Source organism: Pogona vitticeps, chromosome 1, assembly GCF_051106095.1.
Source record: "Pogona vitticeps strain Pit_001003342236 chromosome 1, PviZW2.1, whole genome shotgun sequence".
In the NCBI taxonomy this organism is placed as follows: Eukaryota; Metazoa; Chordata; class Lepidosauria; order Squamata; family Agamidae; genus Pogona; species Pogona vitticeps.
Window position 1 is genome coordinate 282,928,883 of NC_135783.1, and position 25,263 is coordinate 282,954,145.

General features: G+C 42.1%; 1 protein-coding gene across 6 annotated transcripts in view; it reads left to right on the forward strand.

The window, feature by feature from the left end:
- Positions 1–25,263, forward strand: part of TRIM44 (tripartite motif containing 44) — a 146,264-nt gene that overhangs the window by 97,300 nt on the left and 23,701 nt on the right. Inside the window, exon 6 of one of the 6 annotated variants that reach the window (XR_013540679.1) lies at positions 13,558–24,802. The exons of the other annotated variants lie outside the window; for them this stretch is intronic. The gene's annotated coding sequence lies outside the window, so the exon portion shown is untranslated. The remainder of the gene's footprint in view (positions 1–13,557; positions 24,803–25,263) is intronic. 6 annotated transcript variants of the gene reach the window in all.

Consider the following 25,263-nt stretch of genomic DNA (forward strand, 5'->3'; position numbering starts at 1 on the left):
TTCAGATTTTTCATGTAGCCCCTCCTATAGAAATTAATTCCTCACCCCTGCTTTACAGTGTCCTCTTTCCCTCCTCCTGAAAATCTGTTCTCACTGTAGGATGCTCCAGAACAGCTTGTAGTGCTAGGAGCTACCGGAAGAAGAGGTAGAAGTGATCACACCCCGTCTTTCCCATGAGTACTGAGCAAATTCTGTGCACAAGGCAGGAAGAAATGCTGGATCCTAGCCATTGCCTTTCACAGCCCATATTAGTTTAATAATTATCAGGACCTGGAGAAAATTCAGACAGCCCCCTGTGACAAACCCAGACCTACTGGGATCTGCCACACAGTTACACTAAGCTGCCACCAACCATTCCCTGTAAGAAGTCACACAGACCAGGGATGGATTTTTAAACACATAAAGAATAAGGTTTATTTAAATACACACACAGGAAAATAAAACGATCAGGTGAATAAAATAAAGTAACGTGGCTTAGTTTCACTCATACAAGCATACAGTTTGGTTCACCCAGAACCTTAACCTAAAGCACAGACCCTGAACCTATCAGTTCTGGCTAACCAACAGACACCTGAACCTATCAGGTTGGTACTCTGACACACAGTAGTACCCTGTCTGACACACAGACTCCCACAACAGCTTCTTCTTCCCAGCTGCTGCTTCGTCACAACCCAGTGTCTCTCAGCATCTCCCAGTGTGTGTGTGCTTCACCACCCAGGCATCACATATTTATACAGTACAGCCCCTCCTCCTGATGTCCCGCCTTCCACTCTCCATAGGATGGAACTTTCCCTCCAAACCCATGACAGACAGGTAACATCAGTGCTGTTATGTAACACCTCCCCTCTTTATAAGTTGTTTTGTAGGGGGAAAGCTAACGTGCTTTTCACCAAAAAACAACCTGTATAAAATACACAACAACAGTTATACATACCATATTATACTTACATATACTTACATTCTAAGTTAAACCATAGCAAATAGGCATTTAAACATTTACCATATACAATACATCAATTTACCTTTATTCATACAAACCAAATTCAAAAACCAGGTACATTTAACTTTGTCATTATTATATACACATAGTCCATGTTCTTTCGCCGTCTTCATTCTTCAGGTCTTCTTGATAAGGCGTCAGCAACACAGTTCACTGACCCTCTGACCACCTTCACTTCAAAGTCATAGTCCTGTAGGTTTAAAGCCCACCTCATAAGTTTGCTATTGTGGGTTTTCATTGTCTTTAACCATTGCAATGGTGAATGGTCAGTACACAGAATAAAATGTCTTCCCCAGATGTAAGGCTTGGCCTTCTGGATCGCGTAGACTATGGCCAAACACTCCTTCTCCACGGTTGCCAAATGTCTCTCACCTTTTTGAAGTTTCCTACTCAGGTAGGACACTGGATGCTGGTCACCATTCTCATCCTCCTGGCACAGAACTGCTCCTACCCCGCTGTTAGACGCATCGGTGTAGATGATGAACTCCCGGTCGAAGTCTGGAGCGCGCAGGACAGGATAGTTGATGAGGGCCTCCTTCAACCTCTGGAACGCCGCCTCACAGTCGCTGGTCCACGGGATGCGGTCATCAGCCGTCTTCCTCGTCAGATCGGTCAGCGGAGCCGCAATCTCGCTAAACCTCGGGATGAACTTTCTGTAGTAGCCCACCAACCCAAGAAATGATTTGACCTTTTTCTTGGTGTTGGGTCTAGGCCAATCACGAACAGCTTCTATTTTGGCCTCCAGGGGTTTTATCATTCCTCCCCCTACCATGTGACCCAAGTATTTTATTTCTGGGCTACCCAGCTGACACTTGCTGGCCTTTACTGTTAGCCCTGCTGCACTTAACCTCTGCAGCACTAACTCCAGGTGTATCAGGTGATCTTCCCAGGTATTACTGAAGATCCCTATGTCGTCAATGTAGGCCACTGTAAAGTCACTGAGCCCTGCCAAGGTCTGGTCCATCAGCCTTTGGAATGTGGCTGGTGCATTTCTGAGACCAAAGCTCAGGACTCGAAACTCATAGAGACCAAAAGGGCTGCAAAAGGCAGTCTTTTCTTGATCCCTGGGATCAATTCTTAATTGCCAATATCCCTTTACCAGGTCCAATGATGAGATGAACCGACAACCCCCTATGGTTTCAATCAGGTTGTCTAGCCTGGGCATTGGGTAGGCATCAGGTGTGGTTACACGGTTTAATTTCCTGTAATCGACACAAAACCTAATGCTCCCATCAGGCTTGTCCACCAGGACTATCGGAGAGGACCAAGGACTAGAAGAGGGGACGATTATGTTCTCCCTCAGCATCTCGTCCAGCTCCTTCCGCACCTTGTCCCTATAGGGTCCCGTTACTCGGTATGGGGATACTGCCTGCGGGGGTGCATCCCCTGTGTGGATTCGATGCATCACTCCCTTCACTATCCCCGGCTTGTTGGAAAACACCTGTTGATATTTACTAAGCAGCATTTTTAGTTCTTGCTGCTGGTCTTGGGTGAGTGCAGGACTGATCTTTACCTCCTCTGGGTTGTATTTTACTTCCCCTCTACCCTCCCAGAAGGGTAATTCAGCTTCCTCACTCTCAGCTGCTTTTATCGCGAATAAAACCCTCTGTTCCCCTCTGTAGTAGGGTTTTAGGGCATTCACATGAACCACCCTCCTTGCTTGGTTCTCCTCCTGCTCTATTAGGTAGTTCAGGTCTGACATCTTGGAAATGACCCTATATGGTCCTGCCCATTTGAGCTGCAGTTTATTTTCTCTGCAGGGCCTAAGCCAAAGCACTTCCTCCCCTGGGTCAAAGTGCCTCTCTCTAGCTTTGTGGTCATACCATGTTTTCTGTCTGACCTTCTGAGCTTGCAGGTTTTCTGCTGCCAGCTCTAGATTTCTCCTTAGGTCATTCATCAAGGTGTCTATGTATGTCACAACGTCTTGTGGGTCATCCTGGGTGATCTGCTCCCAATTTTGTTTGATCAAATCAAGGGGCCCTTTCACCCTTCTCCCAAATAAAAGTTCAAATGGACTGAACCCGGTACTGGCTTGTGGCACTGATCGATAAGCAAACAAAAGGGATTGCAGCTTCTGGTCCCAATTGTTTGGATTCTCTGCCAAGTAAGCCCTAATCATGCGCATTAGAGTCCCATTGAACTTCTCAGTTAACCCATTACTTTCAGGATGATAGGCAGTGGTTTCCTTGTGCTTAATTCCACAGATTTGCCATAAGCGTTTCATGAGCTTTGACGTGAACGATGCGCCCAAATCTGTGATTATCTCTGAGGCAAATCCCATCCTGGACATATACCCCACCAAAGCATCGGCCACTGTGTTAGTTTCAATGTTAGACAAGGGTATGGCTTCAGGATACCTTGTGGCATGGTCCACAATTGTTAGAATGAATCTGTTCCCCCTCTTTGTGGCCTTGGGCAAAGGTCCCACAATATCCACCCCTATGCATTTGAACGGAGTGTCAATCACAGGCAAAGGGCACAACTTTGCTTTGGTCCTGTCGCGGTTATTCCCCTGCCTTTGACACACATCACATTGTTTACAGAACTCCCTGATCTGCTTCCCTATGTCAGGCCAGTAGAAATTCTGTGTGATTCTCTGCTGTGTTTTGTTCACTCCTAAGTGCGCAGCAAACATGTCAGAGTGCCCCCTTTGTAAGATCATGGGGCGATACTTTTCAGGTACCACCAGCTGACTTCTGATCCCATCTCCCCCTTTTGAGATATCCCTCAGGGTTTCTCTATATAAAATCCCCTTTTTCTCCAGAAATCTCACTGGGGTTTCAGGTGTTAGCTGGGCGTCAGTCACCTGTTCAAAACACTTTTGGAGAGTGGCGTCTGCCTTTTGCTCCTGTCCAAATCTGCTGTCTGTGGTTAAGGTTTCCACCACAGCTTCTGAACTCCCCTCTGCTTCCGTCTCTGGCTCATCATTACCCCCCTGAACTGTCCCTGTGGTGGCTTGTGAGCGTGTAATCACTAGCACCCTTTTCACATGTTCAGCCAGGTCATTTCCCACGAGCACGGCTGCTGGCAGAGTCGATGAAATCGCTAGCCGCCAATCCCCCCTCCAGCCTTGAAAGTTGACAGGTACCTCTGCTACTGGCAGAGAGATTACCTGCCCCTCAATCCCTGCCACCTTCATGCTCTCATTTGGGATTATAAACTCCCTAGGGATGATATCTGGATGGCACAGGGTTACCTGGGAACAAGTGTCCCGCAGCCCCCTATACTGACGGTCAAGTATTCCTACGTCCACCCCGGCTGTCTCAAACAATTGAGAATCTGTTTTCACCAGCAAGCAGCGTTTTACCTCTATAAGAGGACCATTTTCCTCAGCCTGATCAGCAGAGGTAGCTGTTCCAGACTGAGTAGCCATGGCAACAGGCTCCCTCTGTGACACTGAGCCTTGCTCTTTCTGGACACAGAACACAGCTTTTGGCTTGGTCCCACTAGAATTCTGAGGCACCATTCCTTTTAGCTGCTTTAATTTCTCACACTCTGAGATTAGATGACCCTTTCCCTGACAAAAATAACATTTTCTGGTGTATTTTGATTCTCTCTCTTCTTGTTTTGGTTTTCCCTCCAAAATCTGAGGTCTTAGTTTCATGTCTGAGGGCTTCCCTTCACCATGGGCCCCTCCCCCTTGCTGGCTTTTCCCTGGTCCCTGAGAGTACTTGCTGTAGGTTTCTTTGGGTTTACCTACAGATTTCCCCTCACCCAAGGGCTTTCTTATTTGGGAAATAAAATCTGCGATCTCTGCGGCTTGTGCCACAGATTTCGGTTTCCTTTCCCTCACCTGGAATTTCAATTCCCCATGCAGGACTGAATAGAACTGTTCCAGTGCTATCAAATCTTTAAGCTGCTCATAGGTCTCTGTTCCCTCCTGCGATAGCCATTTCTCAAGCAGCCTCACCAATTGGGCCCCCACTTGGGTAAAAGTCTGTTCTGGCTTCTTGGTTAGGGACCTGAATCTTTGTCTCAGCTGCTCTGCATTTATCCCATGTCTGGCAAACACCAGTTTTTTAAACTCTGCAAAATCCTTCATCAGTTCCTCAGGCATCTCGGCATAAACCTCAGCCAAGCTACCACTGATTAAAGACCGCATGATGGTCATCTTCTCAGTTTCCCTCACTGAGAAGTCCACAAACGCTCTTTCCACTAAGGAAAAGAACACCTCAGGACAATCTCCCTTGTGGTACACAGGAAATTTCTTCAGGTCAGCCTTAGACAGTTGGCCTCCCTCAGAATCCCTATTATTATTATTGTTCTGATTCATCAGTTCCAATTTTTTTAATTCAAACGCCATTTTCTCTCTCTCCAATGCCAGTTCAAATTGCCTCTGTTTCTCCCTTTCCTCCCTTCTTTCTCTCTCTAATCTTTCTTCTCTTTCCCTTTCCTCCATTTCAAATTGCCTCATCCTCAGTTCATGCTGTTGGGCTATGAGCAATTTTCTGAGTTCTGGGTTCTGCTCTCCTGTGCTGTCACCCTGCACTGAGCCAAATTCATCCTCAGAACCTTGGTCAATCTGGGGGTCTTTCACTTCACTCATGTCTGCTATCTGGCTTCGAGTCAAGGGCATAATCCCCCCTCAGAACAGGCTGCTTTAAAAAGTCAAGCCTCAAAATAAAACGACCACTTTTTTCCTTCTTGCCTCAGAACCAGCTCTCCCTAGAGACTGCTGCTGTTCTTCAGCACTACTTGCAACAGTATCGAGTCAGAGCCTACCCCCCTCTGCTGGGCCTCTCAGCTGGCAGGCTAGATCACTGTTACTACGCAGTTTTGCCTCAGCTTTTTCCCGCCAAAACTAGGTTGCCTCAGAGCACCTTAATCTAAGTCTCCCCAGTTGGCACGTTCTTCCACTAGTGCACCTCCCCGTGAGGTACACCTAGAAGATTACCTACGCGCCTCAGACTGTCCCTGACTAGACCCCCCTTGCTCTGGGCACACTTGCCAAGGCTTTGCTGGACCACTGGACAACTGGACCAGTCGTATCCCACACGCTGGACACCAATCAATGTGACAAACCCAGACCTACTGGGATCTGCCACACAGTTACACTAAGCTGCCACCAACCATTCCCTGTAAGAAGTCACACAGACCAGGGATGGATTTTTAAACACATAAAGAATAAGGTTTATTTAAATACACACACAGGAAAATAAAACGATCAGGTGAATAAAATAAAGTAACGTGGCTTAGTTTCACTCATACAAGCATACAGTTTGGTTCACCCAGAACCTTAACCTAAAGCACAGACCCTGAACCTATCAGTTCTGGCTAACCAACAGACACCTGAACCTATCAGGTTGGTACTCTGACACACAGTAGTACCCTGTCTGACACACAGACTCCCACAACAGCTTCTTCTTCCCAGCTGCTGCTTCGTCACAACCCAGTGTCTCTCAGCATCTCCCAGTGTGTGTGTGCTTCACCACCCAGGCATCACATATTTATACAGTACAGCCCCTCCTCCTGATGTCCCGCCTTCCACTCTCCATAGGATGGAACTTTCCCTCCAAACCCATGACAGACAGGTAACATCAAAAAAACCTTTATCTTGATTATTTCTCCTCCTTCTGTTTATACTGATGGAAAACAAAATGCTTCCTCTTGATACTTCTGCATTTTTCAATAAAATGCAAAACTGGAGGAAATGGCTAAAATTGGATGTCCAGTGGCTTAAACTTTCAATGAGAGAGATCTCAGTTTAAAACTTTGGTCAACCATTAATTTGCTGGCCTTGGCTTTTAAATCTTAAAATAGAATTTTAAAAAGTTTTTGTGTTTGTGAAGCTTTCCCCCACACACATCACTTTATACTGCTAGGTAAATATTTATGCAACTTCCCTGAGCTCTTTTGATAAGACATGGTTATCTACGGAAATAAATTATGAGCTCTTTTTCAGCACAGCTCTTTTAATGCTGCTGTTTCAAATGGTAGAAAATGATATTTAATCAGGATTCCCAGATGCCATTACTATCAGAAATAAAACACCTGGAGTCTGATTGGCTTTTAAATGTCATTGGCTAAATGTTGGCATTTGGGCCTGTGAGTTAGTATATTTTCGTTGAAATTTATTGCTCCTATTTTAAAGCACATGGAAAATGCTATAGTTTTCTATCTGGCTCATGACAGTCAAGTAAAAAACTGTATTTGCCTTATCAAAACATAGCTTAATCAAGATGCAATTTTAACTCCTTCCCCACTCTCCACATACTCTTTAGGCCAACATTTGGAAAAGAGAATGCTTTCTCAGAACACCAGATGCTGTACAATTTCTTTCTGAAGTACAGTGACCAAAATCTCAACCAGTGGACCTAGGAAATAGACAAGGAGTCCAGAAAATGTGCTTTTCTCCTGCTATGTCTTTCATACTGTTAATCTAGTTAATCTCTGATTTTGCCTTAATTGTTCCAGAGATGTTCAATCCCTCAAAGAAATTAATGGCTTGGTATTACATGCAGCCCTCTAGTTAATCTGTGGCAGAGCCTGGATCATCTGTTCTATTTCTCTCTTTTGAATAAATCCCTTCTAGTTGCTGTTAGTGCACTTTCTTTGCCCTGGATAGTGAGGCTGGTGGGAGTGGAACAAATCCTCCATCCTTCAGAAGATAGATCTGCTTTTAACACAGTATACTCTTACAGTTTTGCCTCCCTCTATAAAACAAATTGAGGATTTTTTAGCTTGAACCTTGCTCTGTTGGGTAAGCCAGAAACATTGGCATACTGTTTCTTATTGAAGTAGAGGAGCTGAGGCTGAGCTGGGAGTTATTTTGTTCTAGATTCTGCTGAAGAAAGAAAAAATCAAACAATGTGGCTCTTGTGATAAAAGCCATCCCATGAGTATTACGATTTTTGGATGGACATTGCTTGCATTTCATGCTAGCAGGGAAGAAAGGGTGTTCTTTCTTCCTCTAGTTGTCCTAGTTTAACTCCACATCATTTTTGAAAATTCCAACCACACTTTGGAGCTGTTGCACGAAGTTTCATCTTGTACTTTTTGGAACCGTATGACTTTTGTTGTGTTTTATTGACAACAAGAATATGGAATAATTTTGGGGTACAATAGCATCCCTTCTACACAGAGTACATGTAATATCACTTGTCACTAAAACAAAATTCAGTAGACCTGAGCTAACAGAACTATAGTAGAAGCAAGAAATAAGTCCTGGTTCTGTGTCAGGCCTGAGACATCAAGGGTTTCCTGTATGTGTGGGTGAGTCTTGTATGCGGAAACAGTGCCAACCCTAACTTACACTTGTGTGCAAACCATGTTAGATACTGATACTTAAACCATCTAACCTACTGATAAGATGTACAGTACTGTATAAGGAAAATGAGGCAATTCTGCTGAAGTGCTAGTATAGATCAGGGTTTTATGTGTGGCCTTCTGGAAAATGTATAGATTCAGCTTTGTATATACAGTGGTGCCTCGCATAACGAGCGCACCGTTTAACGACGAATCCGCATAGCGATGCGGATTTTGCAACCGTTTTTGTGATCACATTGCAATGTTTTAAATAGGCAACACATTGCATTGCGATGATCGGTAAGCATTTCGCTTACCGATCTTCGCATTGCGATGTTTTAAAACAGCTGATCGGCGGTTCCAAAATGGCCACCGGATCAACAAAATGGCCGCCCACAGCGTTTTCGCGCCGATTCTTTGCTTACCGAGGTGGCAAAAATGGCAGCCCTATGGATGATTCCCGCTTAGCGGTGAGTTTATCCCCCATAGGAACACATTAAATGGAGTTTAATGCGTTCCTATGGGGTTTTCCGTTCTGTTTAGCGATGTTTCTGGATAGCGACGTTTTTCCTGGAACGGATTAACGTTGCTATGCAGGGCACCACTGTAATCTGAACATGGATCCATTGCAAAAGGTACATTTGCCCAACTGCACTTCTTGTGTGCAAAATTGGAAGATTGTGTCTTACTGTGGTGTCATGAGGATGAAAAAGTTAAAAGGATATGCTGGGCTTCATTTACTTTTAGACTAAAGTTGTAATCAATATATAAGAAATTGTTTGAAACCTGAGCACAGCTGAGTGCTGTATTCCTCTGCCAATTAAAAGGTTTTTAATCAATATTTGTACAACCAAAATGGCTTATGTAGCCGGACTTGTCGGCAATATCTATATGAGTAGGTGTGCTCAGACTACCGTGATTCTCTCTTAAATGCATTAGAATTACTCCCCTGAAGGAAGATATGAAAGAACAGATTAATATTCTCAGTGCATCATGCGGAAGGCTGGACTGGAGGAATCCCAAGCTGGAATTAAGATTGCAGGAAGAAATATCAACAACCTCCAATATGCAGATTATACCACTCTGATGGCGGAAAGTGAGGAGGAACTAAAGAACCTTGTAATGAGGGTGAAAGACGAGAGTGCAAAAAACGGTCTGAAACTCAACATCAAAAAAACTAAGATCATGGCCAATGGTCCCATCACCTCCTGGGAAATAGAAGGGGAAGATATGGAGGCAGTGACAGATTTTACTTTCTTGGGCTCCATGATCACTGCAGATGGAGACAGCAGCCCCGAAATTAAAAGACACCTGCTTCTTGGGAGGAAAGCAATGACAAACCTTGACAGCATCTTAAAAAGCAGAGACATCACCTTGCCAACAAAAGTCCGAATATTCAAAACTATGGTTTTTCCTGTAGTGTTGTATGGAAGTGAGAGCTGGACCATAAAGAAAGCAGACCGCCGAAGAATTGATGCCTTTGAATTGTGGTGCTGGAGGAGACTCTTGAGAGTTCCCTGGACTGCAAAGAGAACAAACCTATCAATTCTAAAGGAAATCAACCCTGAGTGCTCATTGGAAGGACAGATCCTGAAGCTGAGGCTCCAGTACTTTGGCCATCTCATGAGAAGAGAAGACTCCTTGGAAAAGACTTTGATGTTGGGAAAGTGTGAAGGCAAGAGGAGAAGGGGACGACCGAGGATGAGATGGTTGGACAGTGTCATCGAAGCAACCAATATGAATTTGACACAACTCCGGGAGGCGGTGGAAGATAGGAGGTCCTGGCGTGCTCTGGTCCATGGGGTCACGAAGAGTTGGACACGACTAAACGACTGAACAAACAAAAATCACAAGACTACCTGAAGTTTGGTGAATATTCAGTATGAGATATTTTACAAAATTTACCAAATATTTTCAGCACATTACTATCATCATAAAGATTCAACTGGAGACGTTTACAGATGAGAGAGTTGTTACCTTATTTTTCTGTATATAAGATGATACTCTTCTTTAAAATCTTTAGATTAAAAATTGGGGGTCGTCTTAGACACGGAAGTAAGGAGGGGATCAAATTGCTTTGATCCCTGCCTTCCCCCTCCACTTTCTTGCGAAGAAAGACATTTTGGGTTAGAAAAGTGGGGGGTCTGTTATACATGGAGGCATCTTATACACAGAAAAATATGTGGGGTTTTTTTTGGCATTCTCTTTAAATTCATCGTGAGAATTGCATTTTAAAATTTCTAAAGGCCTCTCTGATTTTTAATCATTATATTAAACATTCATTTTTAAATATTTCAGACATCTGTAGTAGCTATTGTTTTTATTTTCAAAAATTCAGTGTTCTAAGCCCCCCCCCTTGCTGTTGTTTCTCTTCTGTGAAAAGTCAGTATCATTAACTACTTCTTCAGAGGGTTTTTGATGGGAGCAGCTATGGAAAAACGTGAAATTTTCTAAAGTACAGTAAAAGGAAGTATCAGTAGAGACCAAGGCCCAGATAGTTCATACCTGCTATGCATGGATGTGAAATCCTGGCCATGAAGAAAAAAATCAATTCACTTGGAATATACTGTTGGATAAATTTTACAGATGCTGAGGACCACCAAAAAGACACTAAGTGCTAGACGAAATCAAATCTGAACTCTCTTCAGAAGCAAAAAAAAAAAAAAAAAAGACTAAATTAGGGTTACCTTACCTTGGATATATCATAAGAAGGCAAGATTTACTTAAAAAGGCAATAATGCTGATAAAAATTGAAGGCAGCAGGAAAAGAGGAAGAACAAGTATGAGCTGGATTAATGCAGAAAAAGAAGCCATAGCCTTAATTCCGGAATACCTGAGGAGGGTTGTTAACGATAGTACCTTTTGGTGCTCAGTAGTGTTACCATAAATCAGAAGCAGCTTGACAGTACATAACAAAAACTCAACTCTCTCTGCCTTCTTGAGGAGTCCTGTGTCATGTTTTGAGAACTTTGATCTTAATGCAATACTTCCCACTTAGTTGGTCAGCTTGTATTTCAAGAAGAGGTGCTTCATTTAAGCTGAATTTTGATTTCTCTTCAATTTCTTTGCTTCCCAAACATTGAAACACAGATTCCAGCCCACACAGCGCTCTCTTTGTTCGGATCCCTAGTCTAGCAACTGCTCATCTGCCTATGCCTTGAAGTGGCAGTTTGCCAATTTCTGAGCCTCTCTCTAATTTATGTGGTATACCAATTTCCTCATTATTGCTTTTATGAACAAGGAAATCTGAAAATCCATTACTTTTAAATGTCTTGCTGTTATGGATACATTTGCTGTTCGTTATAATGGTGCCAGTCATAATGAATCCATTTTGCATTCATGCAGATGTCACCAGCACTTTTGGATTGTTCTGCTGTCAAATACATCAAGAAATGGACAGTTAAAAGCATTTCCCATGAGCCTGTTGATCCAGCAAGAGAGCAAGGGTCAATCCTTGGCACCTCAGTGCTCTGCTAGAAAGTGTTGCTTTGTCCTGTGAAAAATCTGCAACCAATCGTTATGGCTTGATGGACTCTTTCTTTCTGACAGTTTAATTGGATCACAGGGGTAGCTGTCTAAATGGCCCATGTTCACTGCAGATGTTCTGTGGTGACTTCAGCCATTGGTTTGAGGACATGGACCTCTCGCTCACTCAAAGGCTGTATTTGATTGTTCAAGGCAGGTAAAAGGGGGAGCTTTTAAAACTGGCCATCTTTAGAATAGCCCGTGATGTTTTGTAGCCCACCACACGTCTTTTCCTCTCAGACGCTCATAGCCTTTAGCCAGCAGAGGCTGGCGTTTCAATGACAAGCCTGTTGTTTGTAGATAAACTCTCCCTAGTTCAATGATGCGACATCTCAGCTCAGTGAACCGAGAGAGAGAAATAATTTGTTGACAGATGTCTGGAATTAAAAAAAAAACACACAGAATGTCTTAAGATTTGATATGAATTGTAAAGTGTGCAGAGCTGAGCAAGGAAAAAAATAGTCCAGGAAATATGGGGATTAGTAGGCATCCATAACAAGTGTGATCTATGTGTCTCCACAATCTGGACACCAACCTTCTCCAGCTATTCAGTCATTTCCTTCCTCTCACAAAGGAAACAGTATAGGGGAAGGTTTTTTGTTCTTTTAAGCCAGTCAGTGGTTATCAAAATTTCCAGGATTCACACCCATTTATTTTTTTTTTTATTTTTATTTTTTGAGAATCCTTTGTAACTCCCCACCTCTGCTTTGACGACATCTGGTCCCTTTTAGCTAAAATAAGAAAATAATTTTAAATTAAACACAGGCATTTAGCAAAAATGGTTTGAAATAAGAAAGAAACATGAATAGATTTTTCACCTTAGAAAGTTTATAAAAATGGAATTTATCTGAAGAATAGCAGAAGCAAAATCCATCTGAAATGGATTTTGCCTCTGCTGTTCTTAAGATAAATTTCATTTTCATTAGTTTACTAAGATAAAAAAACCTCTGTTTCATTCTTATTTCAAACAATTTTTACTGAGTGTCTGTTTCATAAAAGCCCTGGGTCATCTTATGAAGGTAAATGGAATGGTATCAGAAAAGACAAATGGAAATACTGCTTTAATACAATGTCTTGTTTGAACTGTGGGATTTTCTATGACAGACTGTGTTGAGGACCAATAACTTAACATGATTTTAAAGGAAGAATTACACCTACACATCAAGAATGAAGCTATTCATGGAGAATAAGTGTATTGTAAGTCAAGGTAGCTGTATATATATCTCCAAGATCAAAAGCACTATATCTCTGAGTACCAGTCACTGGGGAGAAACGGCAGAAGAGGGCTTTTGCCTGTGTCCTGCTCGTGGGCTTTCCAGAAACAGAAATGGCAAATCAAGGAGTCATGATCAGAAGAGCATCACCCCACGGCTAGCTCAGTAGTTTTGGTATCTGGTAGTAGAGCCAGAGGTTGGGAGTTTGATTCCCCACTGTGCCTCCTTGACAGGGACTAGATTCAATAATCCATAGGGCTGCTTCCAGCTCTGCAGTTCTAAGATGATGATGATGATTAAAAACACATTACGAATATATGTCAGCTGCAGTAAAATGATCCGCAAAATGTCTTATGGAATACAAAAGTTTTCAGAACTCTTTAACAGTGGGAAGAATTAGGAGGCTTGGTGGAGCTCTTTGGGAAGGGAGTTCACAGGTTTTTCTTCACCTTTATAACCTCCCACACAAACATCTTCAAACTGGCTACAGCAGAAAATCTTCTGTTTGATGCAAATGCTCTTGTTAGTGGACCAAAGCCAAAATTATTAACCCCCTTCTGTCCATTCCCTCAGGAAGATGCTTCAAGTCTAGTACTATAACTGTGTCAGCTTCTTCTGCACTTCTTCAGGAAAAGAATCAAAGCCTCACTAGTTATGTTCTCTTGTGGAATCCTATGTTATAATTAGCATGTATATACTCCAGACACCTGGCTGTCCTGGACATATCCTGGACAAGAATACAGAACAATTTAGAGCAATTTCCCCCAATAAATGCATACAAGCAGAGTGGTAGCAACCTGACTGCTCCCTCAAATTATCAGTTATGGTGAGGACCATCACAGCATGCTGTGTGAAACAAAAGATTTCATGATATTTTTGGACTGGTAGAGAAAAAGAAAACAATTGGCAAAAGTATATATGTGGCGATCGGACACACACAGCCACTAATGCATTCATCAAAACATCACAATTCCACACTGTTTTGGGCATCAAAGAACAACAATTAACATGGATTTTCCTCCATAGACTTTAATTGGTATGGCTGGGTGACCAATGTAGAAAATGTATTGCTTTGTGTGTGTGTGTTCTTAACATGTTTAGAGGCTAAAGATTTTTTTCTAATTTTTTAAAGAATATTTGTGTTTTGAAGAAATGCAATGTCTTATTTCAACAATTTTGATATTTTTCTACACTTTGAAAATAAGGTTTTTAAAGCTTTTAAAATTATGACACTTTTACTTTTCAACTGATGTGTACTAGAGATGTATTCTCTCTCTTTTGGTTTTTAAATAAGCTTAATTGAAACATTCTTATTTTTTGCTTTTTTACTGTTGAACAATATGCTACTGTATTGTATATTCAATAATGCATTCCTGAATATTACAAGTTACAAAGGAGAATTTTTCAATTTTTGTGCCTAAAGTTTTCTTCATAGTTTAAGATTTAGATTTTACAACTCTGAAGTAATTTTGTGCATATGGAACAAACAATGTAGATAAAATAAACCTTGTAAAGCTGATGTTGTCTGAAATTATTGTAACAATGAAAATACTCATATTTTTATTTTCAGATGAACATTAATTTGATTGTCAGAGTTTGCTTGGTTTCATTCTGGAATTAACCCTTTGTTGAGATTAATGCCAACTGTGATGAACATAAGCTTCTGATATTTCCTCCCAGGGGGAGGTCTATGAAATTTTGTACGACTCCTGGGGGTGGCAGTCAGGCTTTAGCTAAGCTAACCTGACAAGATCTCAGGCCCATCTACCTCAGTATTGTTTATTCTAAATCAGCAGCTCTACCACCGAGCCAGTGGCCTGGGGCTCTGACTGGAAGAGGGGGCTTCATACTAGAATTCAAAATGACAGGTCTCACCTTCCTCTTTGCTGATAAGTCTGTTAACGGTATGATGAATCTTTGGCCTTCCAGATGTTGTGGAGGACAACTTGCATGTTCCCTTTCATTTGGTCCCACAAGATGGGGGCAGGACCAAAACACTTTAAGAAGTTCAAAGGTTGTTCACACATGGATGACAGACTTCCCATGGAACATTGCTGAGGAAGTGAGCATTTTATTAAAAAGTATAGTATGACCCCCGTATCTGCTGGGGATTGATTCCATTCCACCTGTGGATACTGAAAACCATGGTTAATAGTGAACACAAGAGAGAGAGAGAGAGAGAGAGAGAGAGAGAGAGAGTTCAAGCCACAATATAAATGATGTATGTCAGAACACTTGTCTTGTGAACAGAAACAAAACTTATTTATTGAAGTGAAACAGATTGAATAACAGCAGAAGTTTCTCAGATGCACATAATGCATCAGCAATTCATTGACAGTTCTCTACCTATTTTTCTAACCAGCTCTATTTCTTAGTATCTCATCCCAGTATCGCTCCCTGTCTCTGACTAACCAGCCCTATCTCTCTATCTGCCTGCTCCTCCTTCACCCAAGCCTCCTATATATTCATTGACTCCGCCCCTCCAGCTCTCTCATAAATTCATACAAATCAGCTCATAAATATGAATGGTATGAGTGAAAGGGCCAATCGCCACACATGCATTACCAGAAGTGGCCACTAGAGGGAATCGGAGACCATGTTATGTATTCTTCACTAAAAAGTATTCATAGCTCAGTCTCTGGCTCCCTCTAGTGTCTGGTTCTGGTAATATATGTGAAAATAGTTTTTTTCTGGATTGTTCTCTTTTAATATTTTAATATTTTCAGACCATGTATAAGTGAATCAGTGGATACTGATCTCGTTGATAAGAGGGTCCTATCATATATGTTTCAGAAATGTTCTTCACAGAGAAGAAAGATTCATGTCTTCCTCAGATTGAGTGGTGAATCTGATTGGATCCTTTTTTTAGTGGCATGGACTAAGAAAACAACCCATTTTGAATAACAATGATGATGATGTGTTGGCAAATTGATTCCGACTTACGGTGACCCTTTCCATGAAGCATATAGAGAAGTGGTTTACCATTGTCATTTTCTGTTTGTGTCCTGGGATTACAGCTTGTCAATGACTACCCAGGCTGGCTCTTCTTCTTAGAGGCACAGTGGAGAATCTAACTCTCGATTTCAGCCAGATATCTAAACCACTGAGCTATCGTGCCAGCTGTTTTGCAAAATAGAATGCTAAATTCCTAGCTACCCTGCATTTATGATGTGCAAACTTTTGCTACAATCTGATTTCCACTGTCTATAAAATGAGTATTTGGATCAGGCTTGCAGTAGTTAGTGGATATCTTCTTGCCATTAATGTGTCTGTGTTTAACCAATCAATGTTGCTCTTCCGTGGAAATCAATTGGAAAACACCCTTTTTCTTTGGCTGCAAGCACAGCACTGTCTTTACCACGTCTGTAATTTTCTCTGTTCACCTTAGCACTCGTGAATTGCTAAAAACAGCTGAAGCTGCATAAAGTGATCTGTTTGCAAGTGAGTGGGGGGGGGGGGGGTTTGCAGCATTTTATTCCCTAGGCAGTGGTAGGCCTCGGATGTTGCCTAACCAACTGGTTGAGGATTTAGGACTGCTGCAGAAATTGTACCAATAAGGATGGCTGTAGAGGCCAAAACAAAATGAGAAAGATGTGAATTACCTCAGTGACAGGGAAAATTCAATTTTAAGTGATATCCTCTTTATCTAAAACAGAAATCAACCAAAGTTGAACAAAATCAGTCTTTCCATATACTATATGCTTGGTCCAGGAAAAATGTTTCCAAAGCTCACATTTGTATCAGGATGGAGTGGTGGAGGTATCCAGTTTTGAGGCAGTCGCTCGGGATGTATCCACCTCTGTAAAGGCTGTGTTGCCCTCACTCCTGCCTGTGTTAATCTTTAACTGAGATTCAGATCAGTGGAAATCACAAGTCTTGTACAGTGGTGCCTCGCTTAGTGATTGCCTCGTTTAACGATGTATTCACTTAGCGATGAGGTTTTAGGAGCGATCTTGCGCTCCGTTTAGCGATGTTTCCAATGGGGGAATTTCGCATAGCGATGTTCGGGACCATGCCTCACATAGCGATGACAGTTTGGGTCCCCCTGTTTCGCTTAGCGATGTCCATTTTCGCTATTTTTAAAGTGTCTTAAAATGTTCAAAAATTGTTTAAAATGCTTGGAATCATTAGTGCACCTTGTAAAACCTTTGCAAACTTAATTTGGCTTTGTTGAGTCTTCGTTAATTTTTGGTGAATTTTTTCCCCCATTGGAATGCATTGACAGCTGTCAAACCTACAGTTCAATGCATTTCAATGGGGGGGAGAAAAAATTCACCAAAAATTAATGAAGACTCAGAACAAAGCCAAATTAAGTTTGCAAAGGTTTTACAGGGTGCACTAATGATTCCAATCATTTTAAATAGTTTTTGAACATTTTAAGACACTTTAAAAATAGCAAAAACAGACCTGTCAAAACCATTGAAATGCATTGAAAGCTATTCAATGCATTCCAATGGGGGAACCGCGTTTCGCTTAGCGATGTTTCCTGTGGCGATTTTCACTTAAGGACGGCAATCCGTTCCCATTGGAACGGATTATCCGGTTTTGAATGCATTCCTATGGGAAATGGTGTTTCGCTTAGCGATGTTTTCCCATAGCAATGGTTTTTTTGGAACCAATTAACATCACTAAGTGTGGCACCACTGTATCTTATTCAAAACTAGTGTTGGAAGCAGTCTTATTCCTCTTGTGCTGGTGTTATCCTTTGGTTCCTGGTACTTTCTTTGCTTGGAAAAAATAAACTGGGTAAAAGCACCTCAGCACCCTGTCTTCTCCCTCCTTCCTCCTCCTCCTCCTCATCCTCCCACAAGTCTTACTAAGAAAGCAGGAATTCATAGGCTTTGTCCACTGGTTCCCAAACATTTTGGACTCATGGCTCCATTGATCTACTGACCATGAGGGATGGCTTCCCTTGCTTGGAGGGGCCATCAGGGGTCTCTGTGCTACCAGGGTCAGGATCTTCCCAGCCATCCCATCTCCTCCTGTTCCCTGAATAGCCCCGAGGGCCCACCTTCTTCCAGGTCCTGACACAGGGAACTCACAAGACCACCCAGCAAGCACCTCCACTGGGGACCATAGAGATAGTCCAAGAAGAGGCAGGCGCATGGCCTTCACTTCTGGTTCCTGTTTGACATAGAGCTATGAACAGCTCTTCTACAGCTCCTCAGAACAGCCTTCATAGCTCTATGTGCCATCCGTTTCCCCATTGAGCCCCTAGCTTTGTTCCTGGGCACCCCATGGAGCCGCAGCGCCCGGTTTGGAAACCCCTGGCTTTGTCTATGTCTATTGGGTAGGAAAATTACAAGGACAGTTTTTCTGTTGCTGGAGCTCCTACAACTTGATTTCAAGAGGTATTTTATAGGAGCTGGCTGGGTAGCTCAGTGGCGTAGGTATCTGGCTGCAGAAGCAGAGATTTGGAGTTTGATTCCCCACTGTGCTTCCTGAGAGAAGAGCCAGTCTGAGTAGCCATGGACAAGCTGCACAGTCCCAGGGTGCCCCCAGAAGCAGGAAATGGTAAACTACTTGTGAGTATTGTTTACCTAGAAAGAATCACAATTAGAGATGGGCATGAACCTCAATTTGGAGGTCTGGCCCAATTTGTCCCTGCACTTGCACAAGTGTTGTGCAGACACACACCCCTTCCCTGCACACTTACCTATTCCTTGAGCGATGCACTCTTTCCTCCCCGCCTCCTCAGCGTGACTCATCTTCCCTGCAGCCTGCCCTTACCTCTTCTGTCCTCTGTCAGCCACCCACTCAGACAAGGAGGCAGGGCAGGGATTCCTCCAGCGCTGCCTTAGTGTGGCTGGCTAATAGAGAAGGTAGAAGAGGGAAGAGGTGAGTGGGTAGTCTCACTGAGAAGGCAGGGAGGGAAACACATGCCACTTGAGGAATCGAGGAGCATGCAGGGGAGGGAGGGCACCATACCCACAAAACACCTCTGCAAGCACAGGGGCAAATTGGGTCAGACCTCCGAACTGAGTTTCGTGCCCATCTCTAGTCACAGTAAGAAAGAATTTCCTTGACAGTACATAATTATGAGAGGTAGTAATTCAGTTCCTATTTACAAATGTCATAGAAGTAAGATGCTCAGATACTGTCTGTGATTTTGAAAAAGGGTGTTTTGCACTTCGTAGTAGAGGGCCTAGTATATAACTACACAGGCCTTTGGACAAATAAAAAATTCAGCTCTTTAACTGCAACACAAATCCTAAAGTCCTCATTCAGTGTCTTTTCCCCACTGGGCCTCCTTGTCAGGGTCTGGACTCAATGATCCATAGGGTTCCTTCTAGCTCTGTAGTTCTAAGATGATGATGATTCAGCAGAATGGAAAAGCTTGTATGCTGCCTTGGTGCATGCACATTTACCCTTAAGAATCAGGGCAGGGCCTCTTTCTTTACCAGTTAAGAACAGACTCAGTATTCTGAATTTTCTTAAGGCTGAGCAACAGGATTTCAGCCAATTGTGTTTGCCATTTGCTGTTGTGGAAACAGAACTTAAGATCGTTTGCCTCTCTAACTCATTCTTGATCAATGGTTTAGAATGTAGAAGCCAAACAGTCGTTTTGTAGAGTTTCTTCTTTGTATCATTTTTATTTCATTTCATCCTAGATTTGAGTTGAACAAGCAACACATATCTAGGACATCTTTATTTAAATTAATTAGGTAAAATAGAAATGAGGGGGCTTTGTACTATATACTTGTAATTTATGGCAAGAGATGTAAAATACATCATCAGTTCACTATAGAAGCCTCAGTAGATTACTCTTTTGCTCTGTGAAGGGACTTCATCTATTAAATCTAGAGAATGGTTCTTGTAAGCTGTTTAGTTTATCACTTGTATTAAGAACAGGCCATCCTATCCCGGTTCCTTGGAAATCCTGACCTGTTTCCTGTTGTCCTGCTGCAGAATGGAAGGGCAGTCACGTAAGTGTCGCCTATCCAACCTCAATCAGGCTCCCCATCATGGGCCCATTCTTGCATTGGTTGAAAGATTGGTTGTGCAAATTGTCATTAGTCACACAGAAGTAAGCATACATAGTTGCCCTTCATTTCTGTGTTTAGACAATAAGATACTGAAACATGCAACTCATAGTGGTCCTAATGGCTGTTTGTGATGCCAGGAAAAGATTTTCCATTGTAAACTTCATTAGGAATGATTGCTATTTACTTTCTAGGAAATACCTTCTCATAAAAAGAAAGAAAGAACCACACAAAAACTTTTATCAGTCCACCAATCACAATTTACAGCACTTCAAACTGAAGACAGATGTAATAGTGGAGGGGGAGGGGGAAGCTCAACAATGTTGATGGACAGATAAGACTACTAGTGTATAAATCTCATTTTATTCCTATCACTTTTGGCCTTTTGCTTGCTTTCATGTCTGGAGAATGCTAAAATGTGCTCTGTGGGATGCTTCATTAGATTTTTACTCCCAGATGGGCAGGGAAACATATGTGGGCAGAAAGAGGCAGGAGCCGAAGTGAGTAATAGTATACTTGTTTGGTGCTTATGTTGCAGGGGGTGGTATAGCCAAAAAACACAAAGCAAGCCTCTATTGCACCTACCTGCAGCATTTGAGAAAGCAGCAGACTACTATATATTTTTTCAGCGGTGGACAGGATGTTGCTTTCCAGATATTGCTACAACTATCTTCCTTCACCATTGCATATGCTGCCTAAGGCTAATGTGAGTTGAAGTCCCAACAAAAGGCCACATTTTGCTTCCTACATTAGGTCCATGAAATAGGCCAATGCTATTCTGGGGACAGAAAGGGGCCGCCATAATTAAAATATCTGTCCTGAACTAGTCTCTAATTGAGAAGAGTTCAGGACAGGATGCAGAACTGAATGCCAGGCAAAGCAGAAAGGTGTGGGTTAAACTTAGAAAGAAGTGAGGTGAGACATTGCCAGGGTGCAAACGTTGACTTCAGTTGCAGTTCGACCTGATTTGAAATATATATGTATATATATATATATATAAGGCTCTCAGATCAAGATATGATTGGCCAATTACAGTCAACCCAGAGTGTTTTGGCTCACGCAGAATACATTATCATAGCATTGTGTCTCTGCCTGCTTCTAAAGTAGGTCAGCAGCCAGCATCTCATGCTTGGAAGCCAAGGGCTGTAAATCACCTAATTGTCCTTTGCTAGGATGTTCACGATTTTCTTCAATCTCCTGGGCCTCTTTAGAGGTCATGTTCTCTGTTTGGTGAAGTAGGGGGTGCAACAGAGCATATATCTTTCCAAAATAACTGGTAATTGGCAGTTGTTACCTTTCCTGTCCTATCCCTCTGTGTTCTCTAGCACTGTCAGTTCTGGCTAACATTAAACAGCTTGTGTTTGATAGGTTCTTGTGTCTGTTATGAGGCATATTATGACTATATTCTGTGAGATCTAGGATTAATGGTATTTGATGGATTTTTTTGTAGCAGTACTTTAACTTCTTGCATCTTAACCTTAACACATTTGCATCCCCATATCTAATAGCAGCTTTTCTGGACTAAATGGTCAGCAACACTTGGCTGAGATTCTATTTGTTAAGCTGTATTGGCTTGCTGGTCTGTATCTTCCCAAGCCATATATCAAAATAGTGAAAACCAGAAGCCTTGGGATCAATTAATTTAACCACCTTCTGCCATGACCATGGAGCAGCATCAGAAACAAAAGATAAATAGTTACTTCATTTCTCGGCTGCCTCTGATAAATGATGGAGTGATAGGGTTGTGTTCTGAAAGAAAGAAGCAGAGCCTGGCGTTTTGCATAGACTTGTATGAATAGCTGCCCTTGAAAAATCAAATTGGATTTTTGATTGTAGAGATCCTGGTGTCTGTCTAAATAGTGCCCCTTTTCCCTGGGTTCATTAAAATGCCGGTGGTAGTGCATCCTGTTGTCATTTTGAAATTTGTCTCCTGCCAAGAGGCTTTGCCAAGAGTTCACATTGCCTTGAGGAAAAAAATAACCTACCATTAGACTTCAGGCATAAGAAGTGGTTTTCATGTGTTGTTCTTCTCGTTTGAATCCCTTCCCTTTATTTTACCCTACTGTACTTTCAGAACTAGATATTGGGGCACAGGAAATTATATACTTGCCCCTGTGCTCACTCTGAGCTCACTTAGCACCCTTAGTGTCCTTTCTAGATAGAATGAATAGCTGCAAGTGAAAGTAATTTGGTGGAAAAAATAAACGAGGAGGCACTGGTCCTGGGAAGAAAAAGGAAGGAGACCTTCAAGGAACAAAGGAGACGAGTATTTAGTCCAACGTACTGTATTTCAGAATAAATCTTTTCTTCAGGAACACTCTTGAATAACAGTAGTTGGCAGCTGCAAGTCATACTAGCTTTATCCTGCTTCCCTGACTGGGGTAACCTTCTTCTGAATGCCCACTGCTAGCAAAATGGTTGTGTCATGCTTTTAGAATGGGCATATGATTTGCCACTATGAGAACCAGGATGCCTTTGATCAGACCCATCAATGCTTCTTAATCTGATCTGTTGAAAAAGGAATGACTTAAAAAGGAGTTAGACTTGGAGGTCACCGTTTGCCCTTCCTGAGATTCAGTTGCCTCAGCAACTCCCAACTCGGGACCTTTTTGAGGACCTATTTCATACCAGTCACCAATTGGGAAACAAACATCTTGAGTGACTTAATGTCCATGTTTACATTTTATATACAGCACACTCATATATGCTACATTGGTTTGAGATAGCACAACGTTGGGTTCTGGCTCTGTTTTAAATAAGTAGTAAAATGCAAGGTTTTGTGTAGAATTTTATAATTGCAGGTTTATACAAAAACAAAACAGACTAACAAATGAATGTAAGGAAGAATGACAGAATGGAAATGGACTCATCCACCCACACAACATGCTGCTGGTTTTACTGTGCTGAGTGAGTCCAGTCAAGATTGGTAGCCTGTGTTCTCTTCGCGAAGTTGCCATATCTCTCTCCTCGCTTGTAATTTTAAGCATTTCCAAAGCATCCAAGAGGAAATGTTGTGCTAGCCAGGTGACTGAATGAATAATTGCTCTGCACCTTCTGTGATAGTCATGTATAAAGATGCTGGCACTTTTAATAATCATCCTGTCCCCTGCTCCCAAATCCTTCTAGCTGTATTTTCCCACATACAGTGTTGAGCTTGTAATTTAGAGCCGGATACTTCGGAGCCTGCGAGAAATTTGATGTGAGCGGTGCAGCATAGAGCTGTCTTTCAAGAGGGCAATGAAACAACTGCCTGTCTGTTGCCTTTTGCCAGTCACTTGTGTTAGGGAGCAATGCTGAATTCAAACTAGCTTGACGTTCATGGCAGAGTAAAAAAAATGTTACAGCGGCAGCCCTTGCTGCTAAAGCAACACATTGCAAAAGGAAGCAGCTAGAAGCTTCATGACAATGGCGAACTTGCTTTTGATTTCTTACAGCTTGGTTTGCCTCCTCACAGATTCACTGCTACATTGCTTCGGGCAAATCACTATTCTGCAGCCTAACCTTCACAGGATTTCATTAAGGGCAACTTTAGATGAAAACTGTCAAGCTCTTTTCACATTGAAAAGTTCTGTAGTAAAGAAAGTAGTGGTAGTCTTAGAAATGGCTTCAGAATTACAAATAGCTGTCATAAATAAAGACATTCTGCCATTTTTATGTCTTCTTGCAAGGAGAAAATACAACTGAGTTGGGAAAACTTTCAGAAGGCCGCAGCTCACGTGGAAGCGCAAACAGGGTGGGGGCTGCTTGCGCAACCTACCTACCCAGCAACATATTAGTGCCCTAGTCTCAGCTCTTTGCGTGTAAGAGCCATTACCCAACTCATCCCTGGTTCAAATTGCACCTCTTCCAAGATCATTAGGGAAGAACCACAGCATCACTTTGCCTACCTAAAGCATGGGCCTGTTGACACTTCCTCTAACCTGGCTAGGGGGCATTCTCAGAGAATCCAGGAATATTTTCTGCCATCATTCAAAATGCCCACAGGCCACGTCAGCCACTTCTTTTGGATTGCACCAATTACTTCTGGTCACTTCTAGTTTCTCAAAAATGATAGCATAGGCTAAAACAATATACAGGATCTCCCTACCTTTTGTTAGAGGAGAATTGCACCTTTGTGAGTTTCCAGAGGCACTGATTTTTTCTTTCTGGAAAAAAAAATAATTAAAGGTGGGCCTGTGGTAGTTGCAAAAACAGGTGTAGCTGGCATAATATATGTGAATTACTTTCATTGTGTTCTTAAGTGCTATACAAATGCTAAGTGTAGTAAAATACAGAGAAAAGAAATAGTGGTTTAGGTGCTCATTAGGGGTGATAAAGTGATAACTGATGAAAAAGAAAAAAACAAAAGTGCTTGATTTCTACTTTAGCTCAGTTTTCTCCCAAAAGAGAAAACTGAGGTGACCCTCCTGGCAAATATGAAGTACAAGTGGCAGAAACAGGATTGCAATTTGAGACTGACAAATAGTCAAGGCATACCTTATTATTTGAACAAGTTCAGATCTCCAGGGCCCAATGAACTGCATCCAAGAGTTGTGAAGAAAGTGGCTGAATACAGTCGTGCCCCGCTTTACGATTGCCCCACATTATGACAAAACCGCATTACGATGACGTTTCTGCGATCACTTTTGCAATCACAAAACAATGGTCTGAATAGGCTTTTTTTCGCTTTGTGATGATCGGTTCCCTGCTTCGGGAACAGATTCTTTCCTACAGCTGATTGGCGGTTTCAAAATGGCCACCGGGTAAATAAAATGGCTCCCCGCTGTTTTCTGGGACGGATTCCTCGCAAGACAGCCACCGAAAATAGCTGCCCTATGGAGGATCTTCGCTGGACGGTGAATTTTTAGCCCATTGGAACGCATTAAACGGGTTTTAATGCATTTCAATTGTTTTTTTATTTTCGTATTACGACATTTTTGTTCTACAACAATTTCACTGGAACGAATTAACGTTGTAATGCAAGGCACCACTGTATTTATTTAAAATATTTTTCCTCCGCCTTTCCCCTGGAAAAGGATTCCAGATGGCTTACAAAAGTTGAAAACAATGAGCATACAACAGTGGTTAACATAATTAGAAGACAATATTTAAAACTACGAACAATGAATAAGGAGGCATCTTACATCATTAGCAGGCAATATTAAGGCAAATATCAATAAGAACACAAAAATTTAAAAAATGTCACTTTGACAAATGGAAAAGACAAAAATGGAAAACACACAAAAAAAGTACTAAAAAATACTAAAAATCCAGTCAAAGCAGTAATGCATAAAACTGTCTAAAAATCACACACAAC